The 22,191-nt window shown below is 43.4% G+C and overlaps 1 pseudogene; it reads left to right on the forward strand.

Moving 5' to 3' along the window:
• Positions 1 to 18,051: 18,051 nt before the first annotated feature.
• Positions 18,052 to 20,365, forward strand: LOC117703194 (cullin-2 pseudogene; annotated as a pseudogene).
• The last annotated feature ends 1,826 nt before the right edge of the window (positions 20,366 to 22,191 follow it).

Consider the following 22,191-nt stretch of genomic DNA (forward strand, 5'->3'; position numbering starts at 1 on the left):
ACCATCCTTGTTACTCTCTGGGGTTCAGTAAAATCTTCTCCAGACTCAGACCATGTCTCGATTCTTTTAACTGCATGAAACAGGGCTGTCAACATACCATGAGCCCAAAATCAGGCAAAATTACCCCAGGTTCCCGGGGTACCTAGGCTAACACCAGCCCTGTGGTGTTCTGTATAAATTTGATAAAAGTTACCCATACTATTTATTTCTTAAACTCTCACACACAATTACTAAAGACATCATTCTTAGTGACTAGAGAGACAGCTCAGTCATAAGAGCCTGCACTGCTTTTAAGTGGATAGGAGTTTGGCTCCCTGCAGCCAAGTTAGACAGTTAATAACCACCTGCAATTCTAGCTGCAAGAGATGCTTTGGCCACCTGGACACCTGCACTCACATGCACATACCCCCTCACACATACATGATTTAAAAATACAAAAATAGGGCTGGAGAGATGGCTCAGTGGTTAAGATCACTTGCTCCTTTTGCAGAGACTGGGGCTTTGATTCCCAGCACCTACGACAGCTTACAACTGTCTCTAACTGTAGTCACAGGGATCAGATACCCTCCTCTGCCCTCCTCGGGCACCAGGCACACACGTGGTACACATACATACATGTAGGCAAAAAAAAAACAAAAAAAACAAAAAAAAAACAATCTTTTAAAAAAGAGAACACTTCAATATTAATTATACAAATAGATAATTCATTTTTAAATAATGGAAAATTTTAAGTGATTTACTCTACTGTTAAACATTCAGAGTCACTTGTAGCTAATACATGGTATACAACAAATGGACCTATGTCTTCAAGAAAATAAAACTATTTTTGATTGTTTTCTTACATTGGTTTTACTTACTTATTATGTGTGCATGTGTGGCGCATGCATGAGGAGGTCAGATGACAGCTTGCAGGACACAGTTCTCTCCTTCTACAGTGTGGGTCACAGGGATAGAACTCAGGTTGTCAGAGTTGGTGACAACTACTTTTACCCTCTGAGCCATCTCACTGACCCATATTTATTTATCTATTTATAGTAAGAAAACAGATTTATTGAGTACATATGAAGGAGCAATGGACTGGGAGCAACTCAGTACCTCCTGTTTTTTGGCAAAAACCACTGGTTTTTTTTGGCAGTACTGGGCACTGAGTCTAGGTCTTTCCATATACTAGGTGGGATCTTTACCTTTGACTCATATCCCCAGGCTTGGCTTTAATGGATTTAATTTTAATTTTTTAAGATAGTCTCATGTAGCCTAGGCTGGCCTTGAATTAATTATGTAGACGAAGATGACCTTAAATTCCTGACAACCTGTTGTCTGCCTTCTAAGTGCAGGAGTTACAGTGAGCACAACCCAAGCACAACTGAGCGTATTTCGTTTGATAAGCTACATTGTTCACTGGTAAGAGACTGGAAAAATTAGTTGTACCTGGAAAGGTATAAAGGGATTTGGAAACTGACCTGCTAAGTTATTGTCACAAACTATTATAGTATTCTGGCAGGAGGATATTATATTTTTAAAAATCATTCATTTATTTTATGAGATGGGTGTCTTGTCTGCATGCATGTCTTTGCATCGTGTGTATGCCCATGGAGACTGGAAGAGGGTCTCAGATTCACCTGGCACTGGAGTAATAGATGGGTGTGAGCTGCCATGTGGGTTCTGAGAGTTGAACTCAGGTCTTCTGGGAGAGCAGCCAGCCAGTGTTCTCAACTGCTGAACCATCTCTCCAGCCCTAGATATTACATTTTTAAAGGTAGGCTCTAGGTTTTTGGTGCACTGTAGACTACTGGATGATTTATGGACATTATTCATATGCTTGCCAGCCAATTTCAACTGGGTTTTTATTTTTACAGATTGGATTGGACCAGAGCTTTGACTATGTCAAGCCAGTGCTTTACCACTGAGTTACAAACCAGTCCCCTAAATTGTGAGTTTTAACCTGCCACTGGCAGGTAACCAGAGTAATTCTTTGGGTTATGTGATATATCTAGAATGTTACTATTCCAAGTGTTCTGCAGAGAAGCCACTGGGCCCAGAATTACCTAGTCAGTCAGGTTTTGCACTCAGTAGATTCCCAGAGCCCTTTGTACACATGAAAATTCGAGAATACCGATCAAAGATATTTAAAAAGGTATGATGTTCTCTCAGCAACAAAAATATTTTCTTTTCAAGCCAGTGAGGGAGTACTCAACTGCCATCCCAGCTCCTCAGAAAGGTGAGGCTGAAAGGCCATTTGAGAACAAGGATTCTAGACCAACCTGGGCAGCACAGGATCTGTCTCAACAAATAAGTAATAAATATTTCCTCCAAAGATAATATTGTACAGGGGAAAAAAAATCTAGACAGGGATCTAGATTTTGATAGACTTAGCATGGAGTAAAATCTGAAATGTTCTTCCCTCTCTGGAGATTTGATGTTGGAGAAGGTGGGTTACGAATCTATGGGTTGTTTAGTTATTAAAACGATGTATTTTAATTTTTAAAAATCATGTGGGGCTGGAGAGATGGCTCAGTGGTTAAGAGCACTAGTCAGTACTAGTGCTAGTACTAGAGTACTAGTCAGTACTCTACTAGAGGTCCTGAGTTCAAATCCCAGCAACCACATGGTGGCTCACAGCCATCTGTAATGAGATCTGATGCCCTCTTCTGGTGTGTCTGAAGACAGCTACAGTATACTTATATATATATATATATATATATATATATATATATATATAATAATAAATAAATAAATCTTCAAAAAAAATCATGTGTACTTGTGTGTCTGTGTGGGGGTATGTGCATGTGAACGCAGGGGCCCTGGAAGGTCAGAGGTGATGGGTCCCCCTGGAGCCAGATTTACAGGCAGCTGTGAACTGCCTGATTTGTGTGCTGGGATCTCTGTTCTCTCAAAGAACAGCAAGCTTGCTTAACAACTGAGCCAGCTCTCCAGCTCCTGGTGTTAAGAACCTTAGCAATTTGTTCAGCAAGTAATCTTTTTGTAGTTACCGTAAGTTAATTTTTCGTGTGTTTCTAACCCATTAGGTTTTCAAGGGAATGCTGTACACTCACTTTGTGATTCCAATTTTGCTCAAAACATTAATTTTACAATCGCTCTTCATCAGTGCTGAGCAATGCACTTTAAGGGGAACATTTTTCAGAAGTATGCCTCTGACTTTCCATTCTGGAGGCTGTATTTTCTACCATCAGCGTGCATGCATACGAGGCTGTATTTTCTATCATCTGCATGCATGCATACTCCCACTAATTAAGTTTTACCAGCAAGATGGCATCCACTCAATTCTCCCAGCCTATGCCTAACAGTGACTTAAAATTTTATGTTCCATAATGCCTTTCCAATATACTACAACATTTGGTTGCAGCAAAAAAAGAGTTGTCGTATAATTTCTTGGATGCTATAAAAAATATCATTATTACCAAAATATAATTTTGCTACATCATCCAATACCAAATTTAAAGACTGAAACAAGAAGTATAGAATTTTCTTTCTAATTTTTTTATTATCTTTTTAACATCCTGACTGACATTTTCTCTCCCTCATGTCCTCCCAGTAGTCCCCCTGCCCCAGAATAGCCTGAAATCTTAGAAGCTCCTCTGCTGCAGGCTCTTCCCTTGTTTGCCATATGTGTAATGTTGTTGTATATAACTTTGGTTTTAGATGCATTTTCTGCAAGTTTTCTAAACATTTGTCTATACTCTCTTCTGTTATTTACCATGTAGTCTCTCTTTCCCACAAATGAACAGTTTTCTTCTTGGAAGTTCACAATTCTCCTAATGCTTTGTTTGTTTGTTCTCTTGCTTGCAGTTTTGGGTGGTGTGTGTGTGTGTGTGTGTGTGTGTGTGTGTGTGTGTCTGAATGGAGACATGTATATGCCATAGTAGTGTACGTGTGGAGCTCAGAGAACAACGTAAACGGCCAGTCCTTGCCTTCTATCTTGGTTATGACAGGGTTAGGCTACCTGGTCCTTGAGCTTCCAGGGGTCTCATTTCTTTGCCTAGATTTGTCATAGGAGCACTCTGATCACAGATGTGCCCGGCCACACCCAGTTTACATGGCTGCTGAGGATCATGACCTCCTATGTGTGCAGCAAGGGCTTTACCTTCTGTTTTAGTGACTTTCCTGTTGCCATGATAAAAATCCCATGACCGAGGCAACCTAGAAAAGAAACGATTGACTCTGGGGCTATGGTTCACAGGGTTAGAGTGTGTGGGGCACGGCAGCAGGCAGACAGGCATGGTGCAGAACCAGTAGCTGAGAGCTCATATCTTCATCCATAAACATGAGTGAGGCCAAGAGAAAGCTGTTGTGGACATTTGAGACCTCAAAGCCGGCCGCCAGTAACACACCTCCTCCAGCAAAGCCACACCTCCTAATCCTTTTCAAACAGTTCCACCAAGTATTCAAACATAGGACCCTCTGGGGGCCATTCTCATTTTTGTTTTGAGACTGGACTCAAACTCTCTACCCTCCTTCCTCCCCAGTGCTGGTATTACAGTATATGATGTGTCCTGCTCACAAGTGTCATAGTTTAATCTATTTTATATGGTTCCCCCCCAACACACCAGGATGCAGGTCTAAAGTAATCAAGAATAATATGTAGCTTTTTTTTTTTTTTTTTTTTTTTTTTTTTTTGCCATTTTAAAAGTTAGCTCATGTATTGCCTCTGCCATAACTTGGTTTTGTATTTCATTCCTTTAAAATGTGCAGTGCTGGGGCTGAGAAGGTGGGTCGGTCATTAAGAGCACTGACTGCTCTTTCAGTGGATCCAAGTTTGATTCCCAGCACCCACATGGCAGTTTAAAAAGTCAGTAACTCCAGTTTCAAAAGATATGATGCCCTCTTCTGACCTCTGTGGGTACCAGGCACACATATGTACACAGACATACAGGCAGGTAAAACCTCCATACACATTAGATAAAATAATAAAGCTAAAAACTTGATGTAGTAGTCATGGGTGTCAAGGTGCTATCATGGTATCAAACGGTGGATAGCTCTCATGAAAGAAGACAATGTGCATCACTGTCCTGCCTCCTGGACACCTTCTCCCTAGATGTTTCCTTGTCAGAGCTGAATCATGGTTGATGTGCCTAGGATGCCACTTCTCATTTCCACATCTTTTGTTTGTCCCTATCTATGTGTATTATGTTATATTTCAGCCTTGATTTCTTAACACGCCACTGGGATGTTCTTTGCCTTCTGTTTATCTGCTGTGTGATAAATACTGCAGGCCTTACTCACGTTTTCAGTCTTTAGTTGATACATTTTTTCCATCCCTAAAGACTTTAGAATATAGAGGACATATAATTATTAAGGTCAGTGGGAGAAGTGTTTCATATTGGTAAGAATTTATGAATGAATTGTTTCTGGGAGCCTCCTACCTGTACTCATAGTAGTTAAATTTGAAGAATATAAGTTTGATAAATACCCCCTGCCCCGACAAGATCTTATATAGCCTGGGGTGGCCTTCAACTTCATACATCTCTGAAGACGACCTTCAACTTTTGATGCGCCTGCCTTCACTCCCTAAGTACTGGAATAATTTTCAGTTATCAGGCCACCACATCTGATTTATTTGGTGGTGAGAATCAAACCTAGGACTTCATACATTCCAGGCAAACATTTCACTAACTGAACCACAGCCCCAGCCTCAAAGGGCTACATTTAAGAGACAATGTTTTATGGATAAACTTAATTTCTACCCAAGTAGAAAGAAATTCAGTTGACTGTTTGCTTTTCTGCTTTCTGCTTGGCATAAACACTAGCAGCCAACCCATCTCCTAACTCAGTTTGCTTTGCCTCCTATTCTACCCATTTTCTGAAAAACTGTAGCCAATGGTTTAGTTTGTTCTCTTTCATTTATTCCCCTCTTATCTGATTCTGAAATTAATTTGAAAAGACCTGATTCTAAGAAAACCCAAAAAACAGTAGATCGTATTTTATCTGAGAACTACATGTATATAATATACAAAATGTTTAATTTAATAACATGTTAACTATTACATAGTTAATTAATAAACAGTGACTATTGTTAATAACAGGATAATCATAATAATAGGCATTTTATGTTATATAGTTATATCATCAATTGCTAATTTCTTATTTATGATTACATAATTTGTTCTGTGAATTGCTTGATAATGATTCACAGTAAAATTTTTGTAGATTGAGCACTCATTAATACCTTTGGATACAGCATACAGCGCGTGCTATACACGGTGTAGAGAATACTAAATTATTAAGTGCATGACTAACAGTAGGGCTTTGATTTTTCTTTTAATTATATATTTGCCAGCAAGTAGGATGGTTCCACAGGTAAAGAAGCTCGCCATGCAAGCTCGACCGTGTGAGATTGATACCAGAACCCATGCATAGGTGGAGAGACTAGACTAGACTAGACTCCACAGAGTTGCCCTCTGATCCCCACACATGCACCATGACACACCATCCCCTATCATGTACACATGTACACATGTACACACACACACACACACACACACACACACACACACGCACACATGCGCACACACACAGTTTTGAAGTACATACTTACCTATCAGGGTAAGTAAGGACAAGAAAAGCAGTTTCTCAGCTGGCCATAGTGTCATGTCTTTAATTTCAGAACTCAGGAGGCAGAGGCAAGTGGATCTCTGTGAGTTTGAGGTCAGCCTCATCTACATATTAAATCTAGGTCAACCAGGGCTACCTAGTAAGATCCTGTCGTTAAAAAGTTCTAAAACTTCTTGTTCAGAAGTTACTTCTTGTTCATTTTTAAGTGATATTAGGATGGTTTTTCTTTGCATAGAAGCACAACAAAATACACGAAACTGCATGCCTTAAAGCCTAGCACTCAGAAGGCAGAGGCAGGTGAATCCCTGTGAGTTCATGACTGTTTGCTCTAGATAGCAAGTTCAAATCACCCAGGAATACATAGTAATACCCTGTCTCAAAATAATCAAAACCTGCGGCTGGAGAGATGGCTCAGTGGTTAAGAGCACCCAGAGGTAATGGGTTCAATTTCTAGCAACCACATGGTGGCTCATAACAATCAATAATGGAAGTCTAATGCCCTCTTGTGGCATGTGGGTGTACATGCAGACAGCATACTCACATTAAATAAGTAAGTAAATAAATAAATGAACAAATCTTTTAAAAAACAACCAACCAAAAACAAAACAAAAATCACTAACTCTCTTAAGAACAAGCCACTTCATTGCCACCTGTCATGAAGTTATAAAAAATATACATAACAGTCATGTTTTCAATAAGCAAAGTATAATAGACAAAAATTCAAAGAATGATAAAGGTGAGTTATGTCTTATTAGGTGAGAAACACTAAGGCATTGTCCAGCTATACCAACACACCTGGCTTCCCCAGACCCCGGTATGTCTAGATTTAACTTTCACTAATTATTTAATTAATTGTGTGTGTGTGTGTGTGTGTATGTTGTGCCTGTCTGTATGTCTACGCACCACATGTATGCAGTGCCCTCAGAGGCCAGAAGACGTCATCGGGTCCCTTGGAACTGGAGTTGCAGATGAGGTGAGTCGCCATGTGGGTGCTGAGAATCACAAACCCTGGTCCTCTGAAAGAACAGCCTGTGCTCTTAACCACTGAGCCATCACTCCAGCCCAACAGATTTAACTTCAATTGCTTCCAATCTCCTCTCACAGGAGGACACTTCTAACTATCATGACCTCTGTGGAACTGAATCTGGTGTGATTCAGTCATACTGTGGGAAGAAAGATAGGAGGGGATATGGTGTGTACTTCTCCTTCTGTAGCAAGGGATAGCCAGTAAGACAGGGACTTGAGATCTTCTCACTTGCCCCGTGTAGGAGGAAAGGGTACGTGTGACATCTCTTCAAAGCTAAGCGGCATTGACCTTGCACAAAGTGTGGAAGAGAATCGAACCCAGACAAAATCCTAAAACAAACAAACAAACAAACGACTCCCCAAAATGAGTAAGATCGTGGATGAGCCAGCAGGATTCCTAAATAAAGGAACTTGAAGTTGGTGGGGAGAGGGCGTGTCACACACCATTGTGTGACAGTATACTTGGGAAAACATGAACAACTATCTATTCACTTCAAACAGGAAATCAATGAGAAAGCAAAGTAAGAGTACTACTACCAAAGTCCAGCTTGAACCAGTGAGTTTCACTGGGGTTACTTATAGGGTATGGGAAAGACACCTACAGGAGCAGAAATGACTCAAAGGTAGATGGATCATCAGAACCCCATTCCAGCGTGGATGACAGCTCATGGAATTCACTGCACAACTTGAAGTCAGGTGGAGAGGTTGGAGAGAGCTTCTTTCTGGCAGCTCAGCTTGACTTAGCTTCTTCTGGGCAGCTGGTCTAGTCTGAGAGTATATAACAGTCCCCACTGTCTATATAAGATGTGGGAGACGTATGAATCTTGTCAGTTTCAGGGACTTCCTGAAGCTATTGATGTGTTTATTTCCTGAGTCTTAAGAAGCTTCCCACTGGCTAACAAGTCCTGAGGGTCTCAGAGCGTGCACTCCCAGTCCCTGTTCCTCCTACTGGCTCATTTAACTGGAACCCTTGTCCCCATGGCAGGAAGTCCACAGCCAGGAGCAGTTCCAGTCATATAATCCCTCACATCATCCCAAGAATAGGCAGACACTCAAGAGTTGCTTCCAGAATAGGCCGAGTCTCAGAGTTGGTACGGACTGGGCTTTAGCATGGGACAGCAATATCTACCTGTGTGTGCCTTGGAGTTTCCTCAAGACAATGGCAGGCGAGAGGTTAGATGGGCAGGTGTTCTGAGAAAGGGACAGGGTGCCCAGGTGGCAGGAGGTTATGTCTTCCTGTGATGGTTTGTATATTCTTGGCTCAGGAAGTGGCACTGATGGGAGGTGTGGCCTTGTTGGAGTAGGTGTGGCCTTGTGGGTGCGGGCTTTAGTACCCTTGTCCAAGCTATCTAGGATCCGGTATTCAGCCGGCAACCTTCATATGAAGATGTAGAACTCTCTCTCAGCTCCTCCTATACCATGCCTACCTGGATGCTGCCATGTTCCACCTTAATGATACTGGACTGAACCTCTGAACCTGTAAGCCAGCCCCAACTAAATGTTGTTCTTTATAAGACTTGCCTTGGTCATGGTGTCTGTTCACGGCAGTAAAACTCTAAGACTCTCCCCTTCCTTTGGGGTCCTGTATGATAACTGCTGCCATGGTGGTGTCCCCTCTCTGTCAGTGTCTTCCTCTTGGATCCCAGAACTTGAAGATATATATATATATATATATATATATATATATATATATATATATATATATAGAGAGAGAGAGAGAGAGAGAGAGAGAGAGAGAGAGGAGAGGCAGAGAGAGAGAGAGAGAGAGAGAGAGAGAGAGAGAGAGGAGAGGCTTTCTTTCCACCTCAGCATTCTGTGTTAGAACTTACGGACATGTTTGGAATGGATGAAAAACCCGTCATCTGATTCATTTAATTCACAAGGAGCACTTCATTTTCTGAGCTTTGTTTCAGCCCAGCAGCCAGCACCTCACGAGTGGGTGCCACCGGAAGCTCTGGGACTTGCTTTGGGTCTACTTTGCCTTGAAGGCGAGTCCGCTCCACCTGCAAATCTTGCAGCCTTGGAGTTTCCTGAGAGTCCTTTTCCAAGGAACTGCTGAGGTGACCTAACCTTGGATGCACACAGACACCAGGCATCCCAGGAAGCATCTGCACTGGTCTACACTGCTGCTGATACTGCTCCTGTGCAGGATGAGTCTCCGTGCACCTAGCGCCACCTTCTGGACATCGCAGGTTACTTCGTCCCTGGCAATGGTGAGAAACAGAAAACAAAACAAAGGAACAGGTAGCAGCCTGTCTTGATCCCTGGGAGACAACCTAAAGAGAGTGGGGGTATTAGATGAGGACCGGAGTGAGGAGCCAAGCCCCAGCAAGGACTCCAGGCTGAATGCCGGGGGAGCCTCTCTAGTACTTCACATGGCCACAGGGAGCAGGCTTTCCCCGGAGGCTGCTTTCAGAGCCTCCAAGCAAACTGCCCTGTTACATGCAGTCAGCTTGCCTAGCAGCAGAGCTTTTCTGCTGGGTTGCATAGACTGGTTCTCTGCAAGTAGAGAGACTATAACTTCAGTATTTGAAACAAATGTAATACTTGCCGGCACAAAAAGCAAACACAGTTTTATGTGTCTATATTTACCCCTTTGCCCATGTGAGAACAGTGTGGGTACCAGCAGTGATGCATAGGGATACATGCCAGAGACCCTGGAGTCAGTCTAGCACCAAAAACCAAAACACTAGTACAGTTTTGTGGAAAGAAGCCAGATGATACAGTTCATAATCGGTGACACCTTTTTTTTTCCCAAAAAGATGAAGAGAACACGTTACTAATACTATTCAACCAAGCTGAGTTACTTCACACCCATCTGAGCTACTGGGAGAGAGGGGCTAGTTATGGAATAGATGTCTCTGAAAGTCTAGAGTGGCTTACAAGCAAGGATGGGACCTGAACAGAAGAAGGGGGAAGGGCAGCTGGTAAAGGTGAGGAAAGAGGAGAGTGATCCAGGGGAACCAGGCAGCACCAGTTGGCTTGAGTCTTGCTGATCCTCAGTGGAAAAAGACAGGTTGGTGGTTTCTTTGGCCTTTTTGTTTTGTTTTTGAGACAACCTCACCCTATAGTCAAGGCTGACCTGGAACTCTGTGTAGCTTAGGCTGACCTTGAATCTGTGGTGATCCTCCTTCCTCAGCCTCCCAAATGTTTCACCAAGCAATCTTTTTACTGTTTTTTCTACAAGACTAAGCAGCTCCAGTAGAGGGGAAGAGCTGACAGGAAGTGGAGGTTTGGCAGGCCACATACAAAGGAGAGGCTGTGACTTCTTCCCTACTTTTCTCCCGAGTGCACAGGGGTAGGCCTGTGTGCTAGGTGGAGGGTCTTGGCTAGAACTGTCTGTGGAAGACTAAGGAGACATGGGTGGGGGTAGGGTGAGGTGGGGGTGTCCTGAGGGGCTATAAGACTGCCTCTGCTGACTTTTGACTAGAGAAGCAGAAAAGTTCCACTTGGGTGTCTGGAAGCAGCACCCTCCCACCTTGACCCAGACTCCCCTGAAAGCTCAGGGAGAAAGCATTTGCCTATTTGCCTACAAGAAAATCCAGAGTAATCAGGAGGCACCTAGGTGAGGGGGTGACTCCAAGTAGCTCTGTGGGAGCAGGAGAATAGTGACTACAAACACTCAGCCTTTAGCTTGGTGGTTCCTGTGGATGCACACTGGTCAACATCGGTACACAAGAACTTCAAGATGTTAGTGTTATCAATGTGGTAAGAGCTAGACTCAAGTGGGGGATGGGCCTCTGAGTGTGCCTGGAGAGAGCAGGTATTTTGATTATTGAGTAAGGTGTGTAGGACTTTCTAGTCTTTCCAGGTTTAAATTGAAGATTAAAAGAATCCCACCATCCCAGGACACATCCTGGAGGGGCATATTCCTTAGTTAGAGGACACTTGCTGGATTAACATTCAGAAGAGGAAGGGAGAGGCTGATTAACATTCCTCAGATCACAGAGAAGAGAACCCACCTGCGGCTGGGGAAGGCCCAGAACACAGAGACACATTCCAGGATGGGAGGTGAACAGGAAGAAAGTTATGTGTGAATCTGAGTCCTCTATAGACCGGACCTGAGAAGGTCAGCCCTTGGGGCCCTTTGTGGTTGCCCTCGTGTACGCTGTATAAGAACGGCTCCCAGTTTTTGTTCAGGGCTCTGTTGCCGGCTTGGGAGAGAGTCCTGGTGCACCAGAATCACTAAACCTCATGTTGTTGCAGTGAATTCTCTGTCTGTGTGTGATTCTGGGGGAGCAGGTCCCCTGGTTTGGATCTTAGAATCCAACATTCCAACAGGTGGAAAGACCTATTTACTGTGGATGGCACCATTCTGTGGCTGGGAACCCTGGACTATCTAAAGTGGAGAAGCTGCTGAGGACTAGGAAGCATGAACTCAGTACTCTCTGCTTCTTAGCTACTGATGCAATGGGACCAGCTCCCTCAAGCTTGGCCTTTATGATCACCCCATCATGATGGATTATAACCTGGAACTGTGAGCTAAATAAACCCTTTCTCCCTTATGCTGCTTTTACCAGAGTATTTCATCACACCACTGTTAATATAATGTGCACTCAGCTAAGTGCTTCCCATTAGGTCATAAACTCAGTCATCACGGAAGGGAGATTTCTCCAGCCACATTCAGCCATGCTTCTGCAGGTGGAGATAGTATGCAATGAGCTAATCTTGGTTGGCATTGTCAGTTTCTGAACATGTCCTAGGAAAGCTGTGGGTGTGGGGGCCGCCAAGTGCAACCAAGAAGCACAGAACCCAAGCGGTGTTTAACAGGAACAGCAGCAGTGAGGACATCAGAAAACTACACCATGTGCACATAGACAACACAAACAGCAAAGCACACCCCTGTGGTGTTACCGTGAGTGTAAAACCATGTGAGCAACACTAGGAGCAGAGAAATATCCCCATCATCATGACCAATTTCAGGATCTCCAGGAGGTCCGGAGGGACATGGTGTTGTGTGGCACGTTCTTCTGTTCTCTAGGGTAGCTCTCTCATCCCCACCCTCTCTACTTTCTCACATACCTGACCGTAGGAGAAGACTGAGATAGACTAAGAAGACTGAGAAGACTAAGACTGAGATATGGGTCCTAATCACCACGCCCAGTTTCCAGGGATCCACCCTATAAGCTTTGTTTTTCCCGTCTGGCTGGACTAACTACTTTGATGCTATCCACCCCAGCTCTGGCAGGGCTATTCTGATGCTAATTTACAGATTGAATATGCATTTGTGAGCAATGGTATTTTGCATGCATTCATGCCATGCTTTCTGTGTATGCAGGGTTATAGAAACTAATCATGGACCTTCCCTGTCCGGTCTTCCCATCTGTCTCAGAGGGAAGATTTAGAATATAAGGAGCTGAAGGCATAACCCAGGCACTTCTCCCTGGGATGGCTGAGAGACTCAAGTGATACCTGAGGCCATTCATTGCAGCTCCAGTTTCTGGAATACTTTAGGTCTCACCTCACTGTTAATCATCTCCTCTTCACAAGAAGCACCTGGCACAGAGACACCATGAAAGAGAGATGGCCTTTGGGCCAGATACCAAACTCCTTCAGACCTCAGTACCTCCTTGTTGAGGGCCATAAAGCATAGGAGTCTCTGTTCTCCAGAGCCAGGGTCCTGTGATTCAGAAGACTTAATGGAACTGATTTAGTGAGAGCTTAATATAGATTAGATGAAAGGCTATTTAAATGCATCACTGTAAACTGGCTACTGGAAACTAGTAGGTGTATCCTTAGTAGCTGTGATGGTTAATGTTGTCAGCTGGACAATCTGGAATCATGAGACTAACCTCTGGGTATACATACCTATAGGGAGTTTTCTCTTTTGGGTTAACTAAAGTGGGAAGACATACTTATTGTGGGTGGGGTCCCAGAGGGCATAAAAAGGAAAAAAAAAACCAGTGGCAACTTTCTGCTTCCTTACTTCAGACATAATGCAACCAGCTGCCTTACTCTTTTGCCTTCTCTGCTGTGCTGGCGGTTGTATTTGTTTTTTAGTTTTTTAGGGTTTTGCTCTTTCAACATGACATAAGCTGGAGTCACTGGGAAGAGAAAGCCTCAGCTGAGGAATTGCCTCCATCAGACAAGTCTGTGGGCAAGTCTGCGTGACATTGTGTTGATGGATGATTGGCATGGGAGAGCTCAGCCACTGTTGACAGTGCCGTCCCTGGACAGGTGGTTCTGGGTGGGATAAGAAACCAAACTGAGCAAAGCAGTAAGCAGAGCTCCTCCCTGGTCCCTGCTCCATTCAGTTCCTGCTCCAGCTTCCCTCAATGGCAGACTGTAGCATGTGAGCCAAATACGTCCCTTTCTCCCCAAGATGCATTTGGTCACGAGTATCACAGCAACAGAGAAGCTAAGTAGAACACAGACCGTAACAGACTGTCTCTCCTTGGACTGTAAGCCAAACCAAACCCTTCATTTCTTGGGTCTCTTCTTGTCAACTATATGGACACAGTAACAACAAAAGCAACAAATATAGTACCAAACACTTTTTAAAAACCCAAGTCTCAAAGTTGACTCTGCCAAGCTGAATGTCCATAAAGATTGATGTTCAGGTGTCCACAGTTCACACGGTCCAAGAATGGAGTCCTATGAGAATTCTGAGTAGTTGTGAGAAAACGCCAACAAAACAGAGTCTTGTGACCTCAGTTTCTTCAAAAACATGAAATTGTTCTTGGAATGTGTTTTTGTGTTCCTCCCAGGTATATCTGATAGGAATGAGTTTACTTCAGATTACTAGCTACAACTGGCTGTCATATTTGTTTATTTGCCTCTGCGGGAAAACATGTTTTTTGCCCCATCGGACTCCCACGTGTAGCTTGTCCACCACATGCATGTGGTCTTCCACATGCTGCTTACCCACCACGTGAGGCTTGTTCTTGTGATTGTATGGTTTACTCATGTGACCCTACTTAACCCTCAGAGTATAAATTGTCTGATGCTCTACACAAACTTGGCTATTGTGTGAGCCTTTGGTCCACCTCATTTATTGGCTCTCCAGGTCCTATTGCCCCTAAAGTAGAAAACACCCAGGAGTGAAGATATCTTGTTTATTAGGCCTGGGAAGCCCCAAGTGTTAGTATTCTGTCTAAACTCCACCTCCACAGTTACCTGGCAACAGCCAGATATGCTCCTCCCCACAGTTATCTGGCAACAGCCAGGTAGGCCTGGTCCACTATAAAAGGGGCTGCTTGCCCCCTCCTCACTCTCTTAATCTCTTACTCTCTTGCCCTCTTGCCTCTCTGTCCCCTCTCCCCTCTTCCTCTCCACGTGGTTGTGGCCGGCCTCTACTTCTCTCTTCTTCCATCTTCTTCCCCCCACCTTTGCTCTAGCTCCTGAATAACGCACCCCCCCCTTGGAACCGTGTGGTCTGGAGTGGTCTGTTCTGGACTACGGTAGGATGTCTAACAACTAACACCAAGTAAGAATGAATTCTGTGTAAAATCTACAGGAAGTCAAAGCTGGAGGAATGGCAGGCATTCATGAAGTACCCCCAGGGAGAGGTCCGTGGGAATAAGTTTGGAGTTGTCATCCTTTAAGCAGAGAGATCAGGCTGAGCATCATGCAGGAGGTCAGCCTGATGCACTCCCTGGTTCCTCCACACTTGGGAAAGTCAAGTGTACAGCTTCCGCCCCACTGGAAGGTTCTGACATGAGAGGTGTTGGGACTGGGTTGGTGAAGGGAAATGGAGAGACAGAGGACGAGAGCACAGAGCCTATGTCCTAAATGTTTCTGAGAACTCAGAAGCATAGTACTGGGTAAAACCCAGCGTTACTGGGGAGGAGACCTGGAAAGAAAGGGTCAGAGAGAACAGAGAGGGACAGTGTCAGAGCACCACGACTCCTGTCTGCAAGATCTCAGGAGCAGTTACTGTTGAGTAAGGAACCCCATTGGAGGGATGTTGGAATTATCTCGGAAAGTATCAGGCAGAGTTACAAAGTTTGAGCTGCATTTTAGGATTGAATCAAAATGTCGCGATATCGGGACCCTGGAGGCCGTAGTCAAGATGGAGGACTACAGAACAAGAAGGTGAGGAACAGGAACTCTCCAGATGAATAAACAGATGTACAGCTGGGAACTTGAGGGTACTATATCCACAGCTGTGGTTGAGCTGAGCCCTAGGGGCAGTTGAGAGCTTCTGTTTGTCCTTCCCTTGGTGCACAAGCCAGATGGTCAGACGGCAGGTTGGTTGCAGCCTTTGCCATGGCAACATTCAGTGCCCTCCTCTTTATGAGGGTCTGGCAAGAGCACTGCATCCTTCTTTGGTTTGGCATATTCAGTAAGTTCACTGGCCTGGTCTTTGCAATTTAAATTTCCACTTTAATATGCCCATGAGTTCGTATTTTTTCCCTCCACAGCATACACGTAGTGGTAAGAAGGGAACCTGTGGAAGCCAGCTCTCCCCTTTTACCACATGGATTCCAAAAATCAAACTCAGGTGATCAGGCTTAGTGACAAAAACCTACTTAGTTGTCTATTAGAGAATGTTTGCCCTTTGGGGAGGGATGGACAATGTCCAGCTCAAATAAGACCACAATGACAAATCAAAGTTCAATTTCACCAAAGTTCATGAGTTTGTTTTGGAGCAAGGGGTGAGGGATTATGAACAGGAGCATAGGTGACTTTACAACAGTCACCCTGCAGTTCCACTGTCTCCAAAACACACTACCAACTGTGTGCAGGCTTCCATTACCCTGTGAGCTGCTATGTTGCTGCCCTGCACACCTTCACCAAACATGCCTAGGCCAACGAGTTCGAAGTTAGTGATAACCTGGCTCCAGTGTGTAAGGCCATTATGCATATCTTGAGCATAAATGTTCTCCAGGATATTTTATGTGTGTCTGTAGTGTACATTGCAATATTATGTGAAATATAAGATCTGCATATGGATGACGGAACCAACCACTCAACTGTCATGCCAATGAAAACACCAAATAAACCTGGAACAGTGAAAAAAAAAATAAAACAGCCACCCTGGAAGGTCTATTGTACCTAGCAGGTACAATGGCTTCCCTGTGGCTGCATGGATGGAGCCCCCTCCTCTAGGCCCTTCCCTGAGATTCTCCCAAGGCCAAGTACAATTAGGGCAGAATTGTATATAACTGCTTTGAAGAGCTGGTTAAATACCCAGGTGAAGGTCCTCTGACCGTTCCACTCACCTCCATAATCTTTTAAAATCTTTCTTAAACTTAAAAACACCATTCTCTTACAGAGACTGCACCTAATGAGATTAGGTAAACACATCTATTCCATCAACTCTATATAATCAGCCCACTGAACTCCCACCATGCTGCAGCTTCTCCAACTAAGCCCAGGCCACCAAACCTGTCTGTCTGTCTGTCCGTCCGTCTGTCTGTCTACCTGCCTGCCTTTTATTCTCTCACATCCCCTAGTCCTCTCAGTCCTCAGAGCCATCCAAGGACTTAGCAAACTAGTGCAAATACAAAGCTAGCTGGGAAAGAAGAGATGGTTTTAAGACAAGTGTTGACTATTTGCCTGTGTCTTTATTCCTGGCTTTTTCAAGGTGTGCTTGCCCTGGGTTGGTGGGATGTGGTACATATCGGACTGCTCTCTAGCTGCTGATCAGTGAAGGGAGCAGAGTATGCTACATTTATTTCACTTATCTATCTTTTATAAGTTCAAGTTTTAAAAGCCTGAAAATTTTTATTTACTTATTTTTGTGTATATTGATGTTTTACTTGCATGTGTTTCTGTGCACCATGTTAGTACTGCCCAAGGAGGCCAGAAGAGGCCATCTTGCCCTCTAGGACTCAAGCTACAGGCAGTTGAGAGTCATTATGTGTGTGTTGAGAGCTGAACCTAGGTCCTCTGGAAAGCAGCAAGTGATCTTACCTGCAGAGCCATTGCCCCGGCCCTTAAGAAACTTGTAGTAAAACCTTAAGACACAAACACATTGTACAGCTCCACAAAATTGCTTAAATCCTCCGAGCAGGGGGTTCTGTCCTTCATGCCTGCGGGTTGCCTCCCTTCCTGAGTCCCTGCCCTAGCCCTGCTTCTGCAGAAGATTTCAACACTAAACATGTATAATGTCTTTAAAAACCAAGAGTAGTGGATTTTTTTTTTTTTCCGAGACAGGGTTTCTCTGTGTAGCCCTGGCTGTCCTGGAACTCACTCTGTAGACCAGGCTGGCCTCGAATTCAGAAATCCGCCTGCCTCTGCCTCCCAAGCGCTGGGATTAAAGGCGTGCGCCACCACCACCCGGCAAGAATAGTGGATTTTGATGAGACATGGAACAAGCTCCTAACTACAATCAAAGCTGTTGTTTTGTTGGAATAAGTCGAGCGAGCAACATGGAATGACCGCTTCTCAGATATCTATGCTATATGTGTGGCCTATCCTGAACCACTTGGAGAAAGACTTTATTCCAGAACAAAGATTTTTTTTTTTTTTTTTTTTTTTTTTTGAAAATCACGTTTGGCATTTGTATAACAGAGTACTGGAGTTTGAAGAACAAGTGCTTGTTATGTATCACAGGTACTGGGAAGAATACAGCAAGGGCGCCGACTATATGGACTGCTTATATAGGTATCTTAATACCCAGTGTATTAAAAGGAATAGACCGGCGGGAGCTGATGTACAATGCGGCTATGGTGGAGTAGGTATGAATGAACCCCTTATGGAAATAGGAGAGCTAGCATTGGATATGTGGAGGACGTTAATGGCTGAACCCCTTCAGAACACCCTCATCCAGGTGCTGCTTCCAGAAATTAACCATGATCGTGGTGGAGAAGACCCCAACCAGAAAGTAATCCATGGGGTTACTAACTCCTTAGTTCCTGTTGAACAGTATAAGAAAAAACTTCCCTTAAAGTTTTATCGGGGGGGGGGGGGGGAGTATTTGTGTCTCCCTTTCTGACTGAAATGGGAGGATATTACAAGCAAGAAGCTTCAAATTTATTACAAGACTCAAATTGTTCACAGTATATGGAAAAGGTTCTAGGTAGGTTAAAAGATGAAGAAATTAGATGTCAAAAATATTTGCATCCAAGTTCATATACTAAAGTGATTCGTGAGTGTTAGCAGCTGATGGTAGCAGACCACTTACAGTTCTGACATTCAGAGTGCCACAGTATCATTCTGCAAGAGAGGAAGAATGACATGGTAAATATGTACATCTTACTCCGTGCTGTGTGTGTTCAGTGCTTTACCTCATATGATTGAGGAGCTGCAGAAACACATCCATGACGAGGGCCTTAGAGCAACCAGTAACCTTACTCAGGAACATATGTCAACACTATTTGTGGAATCAGTTTTGGAAATATCTGGTAAATTTGTTCAATTTATCAACCCTGTTTTGAATGGTGATCAGCATTTTGTGAGTGCTTTTAGATAAGGCCCTTACATCTGTTGTAAATTACAGAGAACACAAGTCTGTTTGCAAAGCCCCTGAACTGCTTGCTAAGTACTGTGACAACTTGCTAAAGAAGTCAGTGAAGGGGATGAGTGAGAATGAAGTGGAGGGCAAGTTCAACAGTTTCATCACAGTTTTCAAGTACATCGGTGACAAGGATGTCTTTCAGAAGTTCTATGCATGAATGCTAGCAAAACGTCTAATTCATGGGTTGTCTATGTCTATGGATTCTGAAGAAGCCATGATCAATAAATTAAAGCAAGCCTGTGGTTATGAGTTTACCAGCAAGCTGCATCGAATGTACACAGACATGAGTGTCAGCGCTGATCTCAACAATAAGTCCAACAGTTTCATCAGAAACTGTGAGGAGCCGCATTTGCCATTAAAAGATGGCGCAGGCTTCTGCTTCCTGGTTCTTCATGGAAGCTTTACTTGAGAATGCGCCTGCGCATGGCGCGAAAACCGAGTATGACAATTGGATGAAAGATTTGAGCCAATAAGGGATCTGCACGTCTCACAAAGCTCTATTTAAGCAGCGGGCTTTCTGAGCTCGGCGTCCTTCCCTCCACCTTACCATCCTGAGAGCTGTTCAATAAATGCTGTCAGAAGAATCCTGAGTGTGGCGTTCTCCTTATCAGCGAGGTAGCGCGTCTCAAGAAACCAAGACACCGTGATTGATTTGGGGATTAGTATCCAAATATACATCCTTCAGGCTGGTGCATGGCCTCTCCCTCAGGCTCCTTCATCCACATTTGCAATTCCCCAACAATTAGAAAAAAGTGTACAGATGTTTGAATTGTCTTATATCCAGCATTTTAGTGAAAGGAAACTGCCATGGTTACATTATTTCTATACAGGTGAAGTTAAAATGAACTATTTGGGAAAACCATATGTAGCTATGGTTACAACCTAGCAAATGGCAGTTCTTCTTGCCTTTAACAACAGTGAAACTGTCAGCTACAAAGAACTTCAAGACAGCATCCCGATGAATGAAAAGGAGCTGACCAAAACAATCAAATAATTACTTGATGTGGAAATGAATAACCATGATTCAGAAAAGGAAGATATCATTGCAGAATCTTCATTTTCATTAAATATGAGCTTCAGCAGTAAGAGAACAAAATGTAAAATTACTAGGTCAATGCAGAAGGAAACAGACTAGAAGTTCTGTAGCTGAGGACTGGGAAATGTGTCTTCAAGCTGCTATTGTCTGCATCATGAAAACATGCAGTCCTTTGGCACAAAGCCCTCATTCAAGAGGTAATCAGTCAGTCAAGAGTCAGGTTCAATCCCAGTATCAGCATGATTAAGAAGTGCATAGAAGTTCTGATAGATGAGCAATCCATCGAGGGCAGCCAAGTGTCTGCAGATGAATACAGTTATGTCACATGATGCCTTCTTCTGGTGCAGGTGTGAGGTCATTGCCATCCTTGTATGGTGAGCTCCGGTCAGAGAAAGCAGGCCTGTGCCTCCATACTTTGGTTGTCTGGCAGCCCCTGTTTTTCTGCAGTTTATGACATCCCCAGTGCCATGTCATGAGCATCAGAGAAAATGCCTAGAGATATTTCAAGCTCAGGTCATTATGACATTTCTTAAAACTCTATTAAAAGAATGAGTGGAGTATTGCCGAAACGTGGAATTTGGTTGGGCACCATGCTTTCTCCCCTTCACGTTTGCAGTTGATGTGTGTGTGTTTAATGTATCTTAAAGGATATAAAATAAAGACTTAAATATTGTAATATGACAGATAACCTAATAATTGTATCTACCTTAAAATGACAAACACAATGCTGCTGCTTTCAAATAAAAAATAAACAACAAAAAGAAAAAAGCTCACAACACTATAAATGTGCCACTCTTTAAAAAAAAAAAAAAAGACATTTTAAATTCCTAAATTCTGTTTATCTGAAGAAAATGCACAACTAAGATATGATTTGAAGGAGACACTTTGCAACACTTGGGAGGCAGAGTTGGGAGGCCTGTAAGACCAGCCTGGTTTGCCAGGGCTACATAATGAGACCCTGCCATCATGATGATGATGATGATGATGATGATGATGATGATGATGATGATGATGATGAATGTGTATGTGTGTGTTTGTGTGTGTATATGTGCTATGTGGGTGTGGATGGTGGTGTCCACATGCCATGCCAAGTGTTCAGAAGTAAGATGACAACTTTGTGTGTTGGTCTTTCCGTCCATATTGACATGGGTTCTGGGCATCTATCTCAAACAGCCATGCTTCTGCAGCAAGTATCTACCTGCTGAGCCAGCTGGACAGCTCCGTTTCCTTTAGACATGCCCATGGATTGCTAGTATACTAAACACGTTTTTTTTTTTTTCCGAGGCAGGGTTTCTCTGTGTAGCCCTGGCTGTCCTGAAACTCACTCTGTAGACCAGGCTGGCCTCGAACTCAGAAATGTGCTTGCCTCTGCCTCCCAAGTGCTGGGATTAAAGGTGTGCGCCACCACCACCTGGCCTAAACACGGTTTTTTAATATATGAAAATTTCTAGAAGACCTTAATGGCCAAGTTAAAAAACTTGATAAGCGAACCGCCGGTGGCTCGGCCCTTAAGGCTCCCTCCCGCAGAGGGCGCACCGTCTCTTGGTGCGCGGGTTCAAGTCCCGCCGTCGCCTTGTCCCGTTTCTTGCGTCTTGTGGGAAAAAAAAAAAAAACTTGATAATGTATGATTAACAAAACATTCTAACAGATTTTTTAAAAAATGATTTATTTTGAAATACAGTCCCATTTTGTAGCTCTGGCTAACTCACTAAGGTAACAGATTTTTTTTTAAAGCAAAGAACATAACTTAAAACATTTTATTAGGGAGAGTTATATGCTAGGCATATACATAGTTTTTAAAATATAAAATATAAGCCTATAGTTGAGAGAGTAATGAGAAAGCTATTTTTGGCAGCATGAATGAATATAAAATAAGTAGAGAGAAGCAGAAAGGTTCAAGGTGCAGTGTTTACCACTGTGGTTGGCGCTGTGAAGCGGCAAGAGTGGGCCCTAAAAATGAGGCCAACTAAAGTCTCATGCAATAGGCAATTTTATTCAGAGCATCAGACAATCTATGCGCTAAAGGTTAGGCAGACTGTTCTGAGAACATTGTACAATCCCAAGGATGCACGTGTTTCCACAGAGGCACATGAATAACAACACTGAAGAAAGCTCACTTCTATTTACTGTTTACCAGGGAGGGAGAAGCACAGAA

This window comes from Arvicanthis niloticus, chromosome 2, assembly GCF_011762505.2.
Source record: "Arvicanthis niloticus isolate mArvNil1 chromosome 2, mArvNil1.pat.X, whole genome shotgun sequence".
NCBI classification, from domain to species: domain Eukaryota; kingdom Metazoa; phylum Chordata; class Mammalia; order Rodentia; family Muridae; genus Arvicanthis; species Arvicanthis niloticus.